We start from the raw sequence: 13320 nt of genomic DNA on the forward strand, positions 1-13320 counted from the left end.
TGTAATTGTGTGAAGTGGCGATTGTAAGCCAACTATGTATCTCTTTCCCTTATGTATTACATGGGTTGTGTGAAGATTACCTCACTTGCGACATTGCTTTCAATGCGGTTATGCCTCTAAGTCGTGCTTCGACACGTGGGAGATATAGCCGCATCGAGGGCGTTGCAATTGCGACTCTTAGTTTCTATAGCCTTACCTCTCCTTTCCTGAACATGGATTAGTCCTTAAGGTGGCTCACAGCTTTTGGCATTCTTCAATTGCTCTTGTGCTCGCCATTCTTGACCGCCTTTTGCTTCACTTGTGCCACCTCCAACTCCTTCTCAGCATCATCGTCTTTCAGAATTTGATATCCAATTGGTTCTTCTAATTTACTTGAAAGACAAAATTGATGCAACCTTTCTAGTGTCAATGACACACATCAATGGTGATAGTCATAATTAATGAAACAAATGAAATCTGAGGTGCTCATGGAAGGTTATTGACTTTGCCGTTCTCCTACAGAAAGCAAACAAGTAATGCTTGATAAGTATAAATTTAGGAATATTATACGAAGGCACCATGGCTATTGGGTCAAGTGTAGGACAAGGTATCAATTGTTCATTTGGAGGATGATAATATTTGTTACTTATTTAACAATTAAGGCATGCTTTCTGAATGTAATATGAGAATCATAGAAAAACGTCCTTTGTAAAACATGAGAAGTTCAGAATCAACATAAGAAATGCAAACCCATCACGCACAATCCATTGTTGCAACATTCCATTGATACACTGCATGCCTTATCTAACATTGCCTTCCTTAAGTAAGCCATAGATAGCAGTGTTATATGCCAGCATCTAGTAGGAAAACAAATAATTGTGTTACTGAGGCTAGCTCGTCAGGTTTGATAATATTTTGTGCGGGATAACTTGGCATGACATCGAGAAAATCAGATTCGGATTCTGTAACCCGGTAAAAACGCAGGCACTCACAAATAAGAAATAATTGTGTGACTGAGGCTAGCTTGTGAATAATATTTTGTGTGTGATAGCTTGGCAGGACATCGAGAAAATGAGATTCGGATTCTGTAACCCAGTCAAAACACCGCCACTCACAAATTAGAGAGCAAAAAACAGTGGTACCTAATGCATTACCTTCATGTAGAACTACACAATATATCTGAAAATGTTCCACGTGATTCAGTGGAAGATAATATATATGATCAGAACAATAAAACTATGGATGACGATATATACAACAACAGAAATTTAAGATGCTGACAGGCTCCTGTATATTGTACTTGATAGTTTGCTGACCCCTGCATATATAGCCATTGGTTTGCTTTTACTAACTTAATCTGCTGTAGAGAAAAAAATGCAGGAAAAGGGCATATGGTAAGTAAAAGAGCATATTGTAAATACTGAAAGTACACCATAGAAAATACTTGAGGTTCATATAAAATATAAAAAACGTTTGCATGTTGTCAAGTAGATGATTCAAAGGCTATGTTTCTGCAAATCTAGGCTTTCCTTCAGCAAAAGAAAGTGAGGGGAAATACAAATCCAGATTACAAGCTAGACTGCATATGATTTTTTGCTACCTGAAAAACAAAGAGAGGGAAATAAACAAGACAAATATACGGTACTACGATCAATAGGTTCAGCGATTTACTGCAGAATCCAAAAACATCGACGTACGTGGATGAAATGTCAAGCTATGTTAGAAGTACACTGAACAAACAATTTAGTATCGACACTCTCAAGTAAATAAATGGTACTCTCCATTCTTGGTTTCCTCTTCTCAATCAAATGGCACCTCTACGCAAAATAAGCATTCTACAGCCTTTAAACATGAGAACTGAATGGATATGGCAATACCACAGTTAACTAATACCAGAAGGCAAGTTGTTTCGTTGTTCTTACATGCCCACTTTCTGGAGATTATCATGTCCATCATTACAGCTCTAAACAGGTCAAAAACATGAAAAGTACTACAGGAAAACTTGACCTCTTCGGCTCACTGGTCTTTTTTCTGCAGAACAAGCAAGAGCTTTGTTTCTTATCCAGTAAGAAATCAAGGAAGAACAAAAGTACAAAATGGTTACAACACTAAAGCCTTGTGCTCTTCAGATGATCCACTCTACCACCACAACGATTACTTGTGGATGCTGTTTACACTGACCTCTGTTTAAGGTTAACTAATTTCATTTTGTGCAGTTAATTCACGTTCATATTGTATGAGTTTAGTGACTATGTATGTGGAATTTCAGGCCACTTTTGCCTTGTTGGACCTTAGTCCATCTGTGAGAGGATCCATGTCACATTCTTATTGATACTGGTTGTATGTACTAATTTTCAAAAAATGGGAAATAAGATTTACGCTGAAATACAAGCACAACATGCAGAAATTTTCAGGCAGAAACTGAAGGAACTGAAGACAAAAAAATGCAGCGTCCATTTAATACCCATATATCTCCAACAGAGTCATCTAATCAACACGGATACTTCGTGGCCAGGTGTGTTGCTAGTTTTTAGTTTTTACTGGAATTTGGATACCTAGAATTGGAGCGCTTGCATTAATCCTCCTCATGAGCCACCTCCATGATGCTGGGGCGCAACTCCTTGCACTGCGTTCGCAGCCTCCTACACGGGGAGATTGTGCTCCCTCGCCTTGTCTGCCCGGTCGCTCCAGCGGGCGCGTTCATTACACCGTACAAAAGAGGAAGGGATCGAGGAGAGGAATACGCCGCTGCCGCCATCACCACCTAACCAGATGCGATGTAGGAGGGACTACCAGAACCAAGACGAGGAAGAGCAACCTAATCGGTCAGCCATGGCTGCCTGAGAGGCTGAGACAGTATTTGCCGAAGTATGGGGGAGGTTGAGGAAGGAACAACGGGATCGTCGGGATGGTAGAGATTATATGGAAAGCAGGGAGGAGTAGAGGAAGAGCAAGTAACGCCATGATAACGGGCCTGCAATTATTGGCAGAGGGGAACGCGGCGCATCCATTGCCATTAATGCTTCCTCAATCCCCGGCTAGTGGGATCTCATGCGACGCTTCGCTGCCCGTCGCCGCCCCTTGCCATCGCGCCCGGGAAGGCCTCGCGGAGTGTATGACACGGATGCCTTTTTTTCCAATTCGAAAAAAAACATATGGCTGACTCGAGGCCCAGTAGGCCCAATTAACAGCAGACCGGGAATTTTGTTGCCAGAGCAGCGGCCCAGCCCATGTAGCGTGAACAGTGCGGCAACAGAATCCCAGGAGAGAATGAAAGGAGATCTAATGGTCAGAAACTCACACAAGTCCAAATCCGACGGTTGAAAATGTTGATGGCTTGAGAGGGCTGGAATAGTGCGCGGTTGTAATGTATTTAAATTGGGATAGTTGCTTCTGCGGATGCCAACGAGAAGATCGAGGGGCGGGGGCCGGGGGTGGGCATCTTCGGCTGGGAGAGAAGGTTTTGATGGGAAGAAAACTCATTCTTATGGATTGTGTTGTGGGTGTCGGATCACAGATATTCCCTCACATGTGGCGCCTGTCCTTGCCATCGAGCTGATATCACTGCCGTTGGGGTTGTCCACTTTGCTATCATCGGCAAGGAGAACACATAGGACAAAGAGGAGAGGTTGGGTGACGAGTGTTGCATTGTTATGGAGGTCACAACTGTCATTCTCAAGCCAAAGGGAAATTTAGTAGAGGGGTCTTGGTTGACAAGGAGAAACAGGAATAAAAATATGGGCAAAAGAGCTACAAGAATTCTAGGAGGACATGAAGTACCTCACGCTGACATCCTGTGTCTGGGAGTGGAGCCACGGGTGTCCGGTCAGTGAGGTAAGGGCATTGGTATCTGATGGTTCACTATTTGTATACGGGAATCATGGCCGGCCAGAGCATGTTGCATGGTGTCATTCGTCTCCTTGCCAGTTGGGAGCACCTCACATTGACTCACTGGCGTTTGCTCGCTCCAGCGAGCAAATTGACCAACACGCACAACTCTCAGCCGACACGTTTTTTGGGAACAACAAGGTGTGAAGTGGGCCCACCACGTGGGAGAGGGCAGAGCAATTTAAACGAGAGGACGGGAGGTCTTATTGTGGTATGCAGGCCCACAAAATAATCTACAGGTAAACTTTTCCTGAATTAGTAGGGTGGCCCCTTGCTAACTTCCTATTAAGCCTCCACCTAATCTATCCGCCCCATAATTTCATGATGGGAGCTCCCTAATGTCCTATTAAGCCTCCACCTAATCTATTCTCCCATTGAATTTCAGGTTGGGCCTTCCCTAATTTCTTATTAAGCCTTCACCTAATCTTCTAATGGGAACAAGGAGGTGTTGCACCCTTTCCCTAACGGAAAAATACAACTAGTCGAAAAGCGAGGGCACGATTCGCAAGCATGCACAATCTAGCCTCCCCCTTTTCTTAGTAATAGAGTTTGTTCATCTCATATGAGTAAGGTATAAAGTTGCCAAAAGCAAGAAAAATCACTCGAAGATTGACAAGGTTCCCCTTGATACTTCTTTAAAGCTTTTCTATAACGAACAAACCCACACGCCACTCTCCCCCACCCCCGCTCTCTCTCGCCACACACGTTCCCCCTTCCCCTCGACATCCACACCGACTGTGCTAGAACCGCCAGTTGAGCGGCGACGATGCGTTGAGACAACCGCGTGGGGTACTACTGTGTTTCCGTCCAGATCTGGAGTCCTAGGAGTGGGCGACCAGCCGCATCCAGATTTGGAGTCACCGCGGTTGAAGCCGCCTGTTTCCCCCAGATCTGGAGCCAAGATGATGATTGGCGATGGAGGAAAGCAGCATACCGTCTCCGATGGCCACGTCCTACCACGACTGGCGTCGGAGAAGGTAGTTGTTGCCTCCACTTCGCCCTTCGCTATCAACATAGAAGAAGGTATGGGATCTACTCGCCTTGTTTTTTCCTAGAAAGATCAAGGTAAACATTCTACCTTCTGGGGTTGGTAAACCCAAATATTTACTCTCAAAAGTGGATTACTGGACATGGGGCGAGCAGTGTTCACTAAATAATAAAGAGCATTTAGCTGGGCTAAGAAGCTATCATGAACACTTTTGAAATAGATTTGGAGTGTCCTTCACTACCCTCACCTCTCTTCCTACGGCCGTGAAGAACAAAAGGTTGTCATCCACAAATATTAGTTTAGAGACACCGAGGCTCCCCAGCAATTTTGATAGGCATTAACCTCCCTTCGAAGGCCTGCTTTCTTAAGATGGTTTCCCGACCATCCGCAACCAATAAGATGGTGCATTCAGTATGTGACTATAATATTCCTTCTCAGCCAGTGAGTACTCCATATCATGGACCCAAAATCTTTCATGTCCAGGACTAAGCATCTTGTTACAGCACTCCCAGCTTAGTGCAGTCATCGGCCATGGACTTCAGTAGTTCCCTCTAGCGACGGTACTCTTTCCCATATCTACTCATACCGGAAGGATTTCACGTTGCTATGCACCTTGGTCTGTCTCCGTATTGCAGCCATAGAGGAAAGTGGTTGGAGCATATGTGTGTACCACTGTTCACTCTGAATAAATCACACCAACCCGACGATGCAACTGCACTTTCAACCCGACGGTCACATTGCTTTTGCCATACTGTTTATTATCATATCTCCAGGATGGCCCCTTATAGCCCCAGTTATGAAGATCACACTAGAACAATGCTTCTCTGAAACTGGTATTTTTCTCTCGGATATCCAAGCTATTGAGAAGTGCTCATGCTGCCACATCGTCTCATAAAAATCACCTATCATCAACAAGTGTTCATGAGCATCTGGCTTTATTCTTTTGAGTAAACTCCAGATGTGACGTCTTCCTTACTCCTTAGGTTCACCATGTAGCCCGACACTTCGGGCCATGGGAATCATCATGAATTAAAACATCAATGTACCTCAGGTCATATGGCAGTCTTTTTATTTTAGTTCATTCATCTCAGAACAACGCAAAGGCACCCTTGCTCTTACCATCATGCACAATACAATTCTGGCGGCCTAGCATCCACCTAAGATTATTTAAACTCTTTTCACAATGTCGAGTTTCAGAAAGTAAAATGATCATCAAGTGGTATATGCGCGCACGGGGCATACTAGCTCTTCAACTATCCGAGACTGCCCGAGGCCCCAATAGTTCTAGATTAGGCATCTCATTTCTCCTGAGAGGTGCCTTCCTTATCACATGTCATTCATGGGCAACCCATGGGCCGATAGCTTCCTTACCACCTAACACACCTATGTTGCTCATGCCACCTCCATTACCCCCACCTCATGCCTTCTTGTTCAGACCAGGACCCATGTAACTAGGTGTCGCCACAAACTCACTACCAGACTCACTGTCACGTCCCATGCATTTACCCAACACCGCCCCGGTGTTCACCAGGGATTGATCAACTTACTTCCTTGGCTTACCCTTGAGGCTATTCTTATCTTTGTGGTGCTTGGCTTTCGTGTCACCGGCTCCAGGGGGTAGGGGAGGAGCCTTGTTGAGGTTGACTTCGCCCACTTCATTTTCCTTGCTGGCTGCCAGACTCATGGAGGAGGTCTGACCTTGAATCACCTCCGCCCTCCAGGTTCAGCACCGACAAGGGAAGGAACCAAGTTGATGTCGAGTTCTACCCCCTTGCTCTGATTTGTACATACAAACAGCTTTGGAGTGATTGCCGGTATCGTGGACGAGACCTTCCCCACCTCCTGTAGGAGTTGGGAACCCATGACAGCCTTTGGTGTTAGCATAATCTTGATTGTTTTGTTTGAAACATGATGTAGTTGGTGCTTGTATGTCACGTGGCTTTAGTTCTTTGGGGACTAACCAAAGTCATGTACATTTACTAGTAGGAGTTCACGTCTTTGAGTCAAGCTTGAGTCCAAAGATGTAGTATACGATGTGATCTAGGTTAACTCAATTTCCATGTAGGACATGGTCTCGTGGGTTGGCCGAGTATATATATTCACTGACCGGTGCCACAGTCCACGGTCAAACAGAGTTCTCCACCGTGCAAGGCTGCCCAGGATCATCTTCCTTGGCCCGCCATCACCCCCATTGGGGGCGACCTCCTATACGCGCTCATCACACTTTTGTTCTTGTTAGCCTGACTCTGCCATGGATGATTTGGGGATCTGAGTGTATGTGTTGTTGGTGGATGTGCGATCCTGTTGTGTTTATACTATATGAAAACTATGAAATAGTTCAAGGGTTTACCACTATCAGTGTAGAACGATCTTAGAATTTCAATATTGCTTGCACTTTTTAATTTCAAATGCTGATGAAATTTATCGCGTATCTGCGGGCCCGGAATCGAGGTGGATACAAGAGCCAAACCTGTTGTGCAACACATATAAATAACATTCGGTGGAAAGAAAAATACAGAACTCGCCTTTTCTTTTCAAATGTTGATGAATTTTATCATGATGGAATATTCTTGAGGCGGATGCACATTTCGATGGCAATACTGTAGTCTTTACTCTACTGTGTATTATGTTTATAGTTTCTACAAACATTTTTATTGTGTTTGTATAATTATCATAGCTGTAGTAGTACCAAGTGAATTAAAATAGTGATAGCAATTTATATCATATAGTTAACTCAAGTCCATTGCTAAAATTGTTGTCCTTTCATGATCCTTAATGCAGAATTTGAAGCTGATATCTTGCAAAGCATCAACCGGAGCTCCAACACCCCCATCTCCGTGCACTGTGTCATGTTTGGTCCCGAAGGCTGGGCGGACCTACCACATGGATTATTGCACTCCATCATTGTTTTGTTGGGTTCAACTCGTGACCTTCTTGCATTCATCGCCACCTGCCCTAGCTGGTATGCCGCATTCATGTCAATCAAATCTACCTTAGGCGAGCTCTTCCCACCTGTTATTTTTCGAAACTGTGCCGACCAGACAAGCTCAGCTGGCTCTAACATTGGAAACACATGGGAGCTCATTGATCCTGTATATCCAAGTACTCCGTTGTGTCGCTTGACCCCTCCAAGTATTTTGGACAAAATGGCAGTCGTCAAATGTTCTTATGGTCATGCGATTTTCTGCTACAACAGATCCCTTGTCATTATGGACGTGCTCACTGGCACTACGGTTGCAGCTCCACCTTTCCCATTGAGTCAACTATGCTACAAAACCTTCATATCTCCAGAAGCGTCACCAGATTCATATCTGTTTGTCAGCAGCCCGCACTGTCTGTACGCTTGGCGAGTTGGGAGCCCCTCATGGTTGCACTGCGATTTTCTAAATGCACATTTGATCAAGGAGATGGTGTTCTTCAAAGGACGAGTCATTATGAGGATGCGTCAAAAACTATACACCGTGCATTTGGCACCTCAGTTTCATGTTGAGGTACTAAGAGTTAATTGTAGAGATTATATGGACCCGTACGTGCTTTCCGGAAATTTGGTGGCTTGTGAAGACACACTTCTCCTACTTGGTCGTAATGGGGAAGCCTTCTCCATTGACCTCTCAACTGAACCTGCAAAGTATGTGAGCGTGGAAGAGGGAGGCTTGAAGAAGTGGGCGTTCTTCTTTGGTGCAAAACGTACTGGACAGCCACGACTCTTAGTGAACCCAGAGAGAATGGGTTTAAGGGGTGGCCTTGTCTATCAGTTGGATGAGAACGCTCGAGTATTTTCATACCCAGTAGATGGCAACCAAAATGAAGAGTTGGAGCCAGAACCTTGTTTTGCGACGATCAATGCTTATCTTGCTCGCAATCCTACATCCTTTGCAGCTTGGGTATGAGATTGTGTCATTGCAGCGCGCAGTTGTCTTGTTGTCGATGGCTGCACTTGGGGACTTTTTGTCGCTATGTTCCTTCTAGTTTCCGCTCCTTTGATGGATACATCAAGATTTGTAATAATCTCTGTTTGCCACCAGTGGCGGAGCCATCCCGTGAATGCAGCCCGGGCAAGACTTAACTGTGACACTGTGAGCTGCCACCTACCCAAGGAAATAATCCTTCTAACCATAGATTAGCACTTGTGCTTAGCACTAATTTTCTTGACTAGCCCGGGCAGCCGCCCGGGGTCGCCGGGAGGTGGCTCCGCCACTGTTTGCCACCCAGTGTACATTCCTGGAGGCAAAACTTGTGCTGCATGTTGCTGTTTTCACTGAACGTTGTTAATTACTCCCGTTTTGCATACAAGAGATAAGGGTTTGCATCCTGAAACAATACTAGCTTCTTGGGTCTTCATATCACTCTTCAGCATTTTTTGTGTGCACCATGTCAGATGTGCCTGGGCTTTTATTTTAGTTATGTGCTTTGTTTGGTCCATACATCTATTTGTAGCTTGATCTCCTTTTAAACAGAGATAATCAAATGCACGCAGAGCTGTTTGCTGAAGCTATGTTCAAATGCAGATCTGTTTGGTTGTCGAACACTCTGTCTGCCTATTTTTTGTTGGTGCGAAATATAAAATTTATGCTGAATGCACATATGCTGCTTATATGGTTGTTGGCTGAACTTGCAGTTTATATCAACCAGATGTCTATGCACTTGCATCCTCACTCTAATTCTTGGTGACCTTGCAATTCTCCAGCCCAGAATGGCGTACAATGTTCAGTTAAAAAAATTGTAGCTCTGCCCAAACTATGTTCTCAATATTCACATTTCCACCCAATGAGACAGTCATATGCTCAAGCACATCACATGAATAATCAACAGCCATAGTACAATTACTATGCTGCAGTACCAACACCTTAGGTATCTATGTATGAAAGAGAAGTTACAGGCCTAGCCGTACAAGAAAACTCCACAATTTGTAATAGATGAGAAATAAAACATATGGCTCCCTTGTAATCACCACAGAAAAAAAGGAGAGTACATAATCTGATAACTTAATCTAAACTCTAAACTTCTGTTTGTAATGTAAGTTTCGAAACACGTCAAGAACATTCAGTGAACTACTCATCCTGCAACTGCAACATGGTAGAATCCTCCCACCAAAGCTGTATAAGAAGCTAATCACCAACTGCATCCACCTCACAGTCCGGAACGAGGAAACGCGCGGGGAAGACCCATGTTGACTCCAATTTCAGGTACCGTCTTCCAGTGTTGAAGAGCTGCGAACATGTCGAACGGTAATAACATTTTTGCCATAGTTCGACCGCAGCCCAAGGTTTTTCCGACAGATAACTTGGGAAGTATATGTGGTTGCTCCTCCCTCCCCATCCCTCCGGGTTCATGCACGGCAACGCCTCGCACCGCTCGTCAACGCTGATAAAGATGGCCCAGTTATCTAACTTGTTCACCTTCACCCACCTTGCCTTCTTGGTCATGGCGTCCAATGACTCAAGCTTGAAGGCCATGAACTGGAAGGCCTCCGAGCGCATCCTTCTTCCCGCCTCCACACGTTTGATCAAGAGAAGCGCGTCACCACACACCACTAGCCATGCTTTTTCATTTGCCGAATAGAGATCTTCGGTTTTATCTTCCTCGAACACAACTTTAAACTTCTGAACAATGAGACTGGGTGACAAGTGAATGATGTAGAACCACCTGAAAGACCCTAGGGCATATGTCCTGCCCTTGAAGGCCACATTTTGTTCAATTGAAAAACGACCAACTTTAGGACTGTGTTTTGTCCAAGAGTTGCTCCCGATGTGCCACAGGAACAGATAGGCTCCAGCACCGACAAGGAGATGCGAGTCAGCCGATGTAACAGGGGCAGTTAAGGTGACATAGCTGATGCAAGTGAACTGAACTGACCGGAGGGAAGGAGGGCCAACCTTAATGCCACTGAATGGATTAACAATATGGAACCCATTTGTTGTCGAAGAAGATGAGCTGACCGTAGGAGCAGCGCAGAAAGGTCATGCCTCTGAGGTCACTCAAGGAAAGAAAACTGCGATAGGATGAGGTGGCAGCAGGGTCAGCCAATCTCCATGTGCATTTGTGGAATAAGGTCCAACAGTTATGCGAGAGAGTCTGTCCACCGTCGGTACGGAGATTGGGGTGGAGGAGCAGAGGCTGGACAGAGGACCTGTGTGCTGAGAAGAAATCACACCAATGGCGACAAGTGGTACCGAAGGCGAGGAGGTCGCGGAACGAGCGTAGTAAAGCGACAACAGGTCGGAGCAGGTCGTCCGGGAGCTCTGCCCATCCTTGCGGCCGAGATGAAGCAAAGAGTGAGGAGACAGAAGCAGAACATGTCCTGTTGGCCATTACTTGCACGATGGCGCTCTCCCTGTTCAACACAGCAAATTCAAGAAAAAGGTTAGGCATGCGAAACAAGGTATAACTTAACTGTACAGGAATTGCCAAGATTCTAAAAAACATGACTGGTGCGTGTCGTTAGGACATACACTGAACTGAACAAAGGTACTAATCGCATTGAGTTGTCGCTCCCTAGAAGCTCAGAACAAGATCAACAATGATGAATGCACTGGATATAAATTTTATACGCGCTAGATAGACGGGTTGTTGAAGTTTCATATAGATCTTTGTGTATACAGATTACACACCACAATCGCCTAGTAAGTACTGTATTTCTCAAACAAATACTGTAGCTGGCAAGTGTCGATGCTGACAGAAAAATAAAAGCAGAGCACATATGATTTTCTTAGCAAATTGAGAATCAGAGACCGCAATGTTGGAGATCTAAAGCAGGGAAAGCCTCAATCTGGATTGCTTTTCTTCTTCGAGATAAGCAGAAATCATCTATGCCTTAATCTTGCAGATGCAGGCGGATCTGATGCAACATCCGCAGGTGAAGAGAAACGGGATGGGACGCAGAAAGAAGGAGGCGTGCAGGACGAGGTAGGGGTTGGAGGTATTACGTGAGCGACGAGGACGAGGAAGCAGTGGCGGCCGACGCTGAGGAAGATGGAAAAGGATGCGCGTCGATCTCCCGCGGCGGCGCCTCCATGCGCGCCGCCGATTCTTCCAGCTCTCGGATGAGCAGCGCAGCCTTCATTTTTTTTTTCGAGAATCAGCAGCTCAGCCTTCAGAACCTCGATATTTCCTCTTCCTGTTATAAGGCGGCCCGGCCTAGTCCAGGGATAATGGGCCGAACATGGGTAACAGAGTCCTCCCTGCTCTATGGCTGTGTTTTTTGTTTTTGTTTTAAGGCCAACTCCAACAGTTTGTTGGTGACCCCAAAAAGACGCCCGCTTTATCCGAATTCTGTCAGTTTGGGTCGGCAAAACCGACACAAGTGTTTATTTGCGGTCATCCATCGGTTGTCGCACCCGACGGCCCGTCGCATTGGCGAAAGCATCCAAATTTATACTAAAATTCAAACCAAAAAAAAGAGATAAAAAGCAATCTAAACAATAACTATATATTACATTAAGTCATGGCCGAACTGTTCATCATGCACCAAACAAACTCAAAAATATTAAAAAGAAAAAACAAGCCGTCGCCACCGTCTTCACTTCATGGCGTCGCCACTGTCTTGGCTGCAGTCTTCCTCGTCCGCGCTAAGGTCGACGAAGGGAGGCGGCTGCCATAGGTGGGCTGGTGGCGCCTATGGCGGCTGCACTACAGGGGGCGGCGGCGGTGGCAAGTCGAGCGGTGATCATGGGTCAGTGCCAACCAACACGGCCGACGCAGACACCAACACTGCCGTGCATGACAAGGTCGAAGTCCACGACCAGGACTGGCCCACCACCGTCGAGTTCCACTGGGGTTCCACGTCGTCTACCTCCTCCAGCTCGGGGATGACAACATCCCCGGCAGCCGAAAGCATGATCTGCACCTCCAGACCATCCCACTAGGCGTTCTCAAACTCCATCACTGAGTCTGTCACGACCCTCCTCACCAGCTCCTTCTCCTCCTCGACCGTCATGGGCTGATGTGGATCTGGTGGTGGTCGGGGTGGTGAGGGCGCATGTCCGCTCAGTCGTGCCCTAAAGCGCAGATGGTGAGGGATTGGAGGACACTGTGCCCTAGAACGTGACCGCACTAGGCTAGGATGGCCAGCAAAAAAGGTCTGCTGGCGCACTTCGTACTCATCCCAGAACAAAGTGACCCAAATTGAGGATGTGCCGATGTACCTGGGATCATCGACGAGATTCGGCGGCAACAAGGCACGGCGGTGGTTGATCTCGAGGAGTCGCATGTGACCGGTCACCGGAATGGCCGACACTGGCACCCGATCTGGGCTCATGTGCCAGCCGGTCGGTAGGTGGGTGTCCGACCACGCCAACAGGGTGGAGGTATCCCAGTAGCGCTGACACACCTATACCTTCACATATGGGTGGTCCGTGTCCCGGCGGCGCGCCGAGCGATGGTCAAGCCAGCGGCGGCGCGCGGGCCTGAAGAAGATGATGCCTCAGTGTCAAGCTTCCCTGGCTTGGCCATGGCCGCCCGACGGC

The 13320-nt window shown here is 46.3% G+C and overlaps 1 pseudogene; it reads right to left on the reverse strand.

Moving 5' to 3' along the window:
• Positions 1-9605: 9605 nt before the first annotated feature.
• Positions 9606-11931, reverse strand: LOC125523237 (annotated as a pseudogene).
• Positions 11932-13320: the final 1389 nt, after the last annotated feature.

Source organism: Triticum urartu, chromosome 7 (assembly GCF_003073215.2).
Source record: "Triticum urartu cultivar G1812 chromosome 7, Tu2.1, whole genome shotgun sequence".
In the NCBI taxonomy this organism is placed as follows: Eukaryota; Viridiplantae; Streptophyta; class Magnoliopsida; order Poales; family Poaceae; genus Triticum; species Triticum urartu.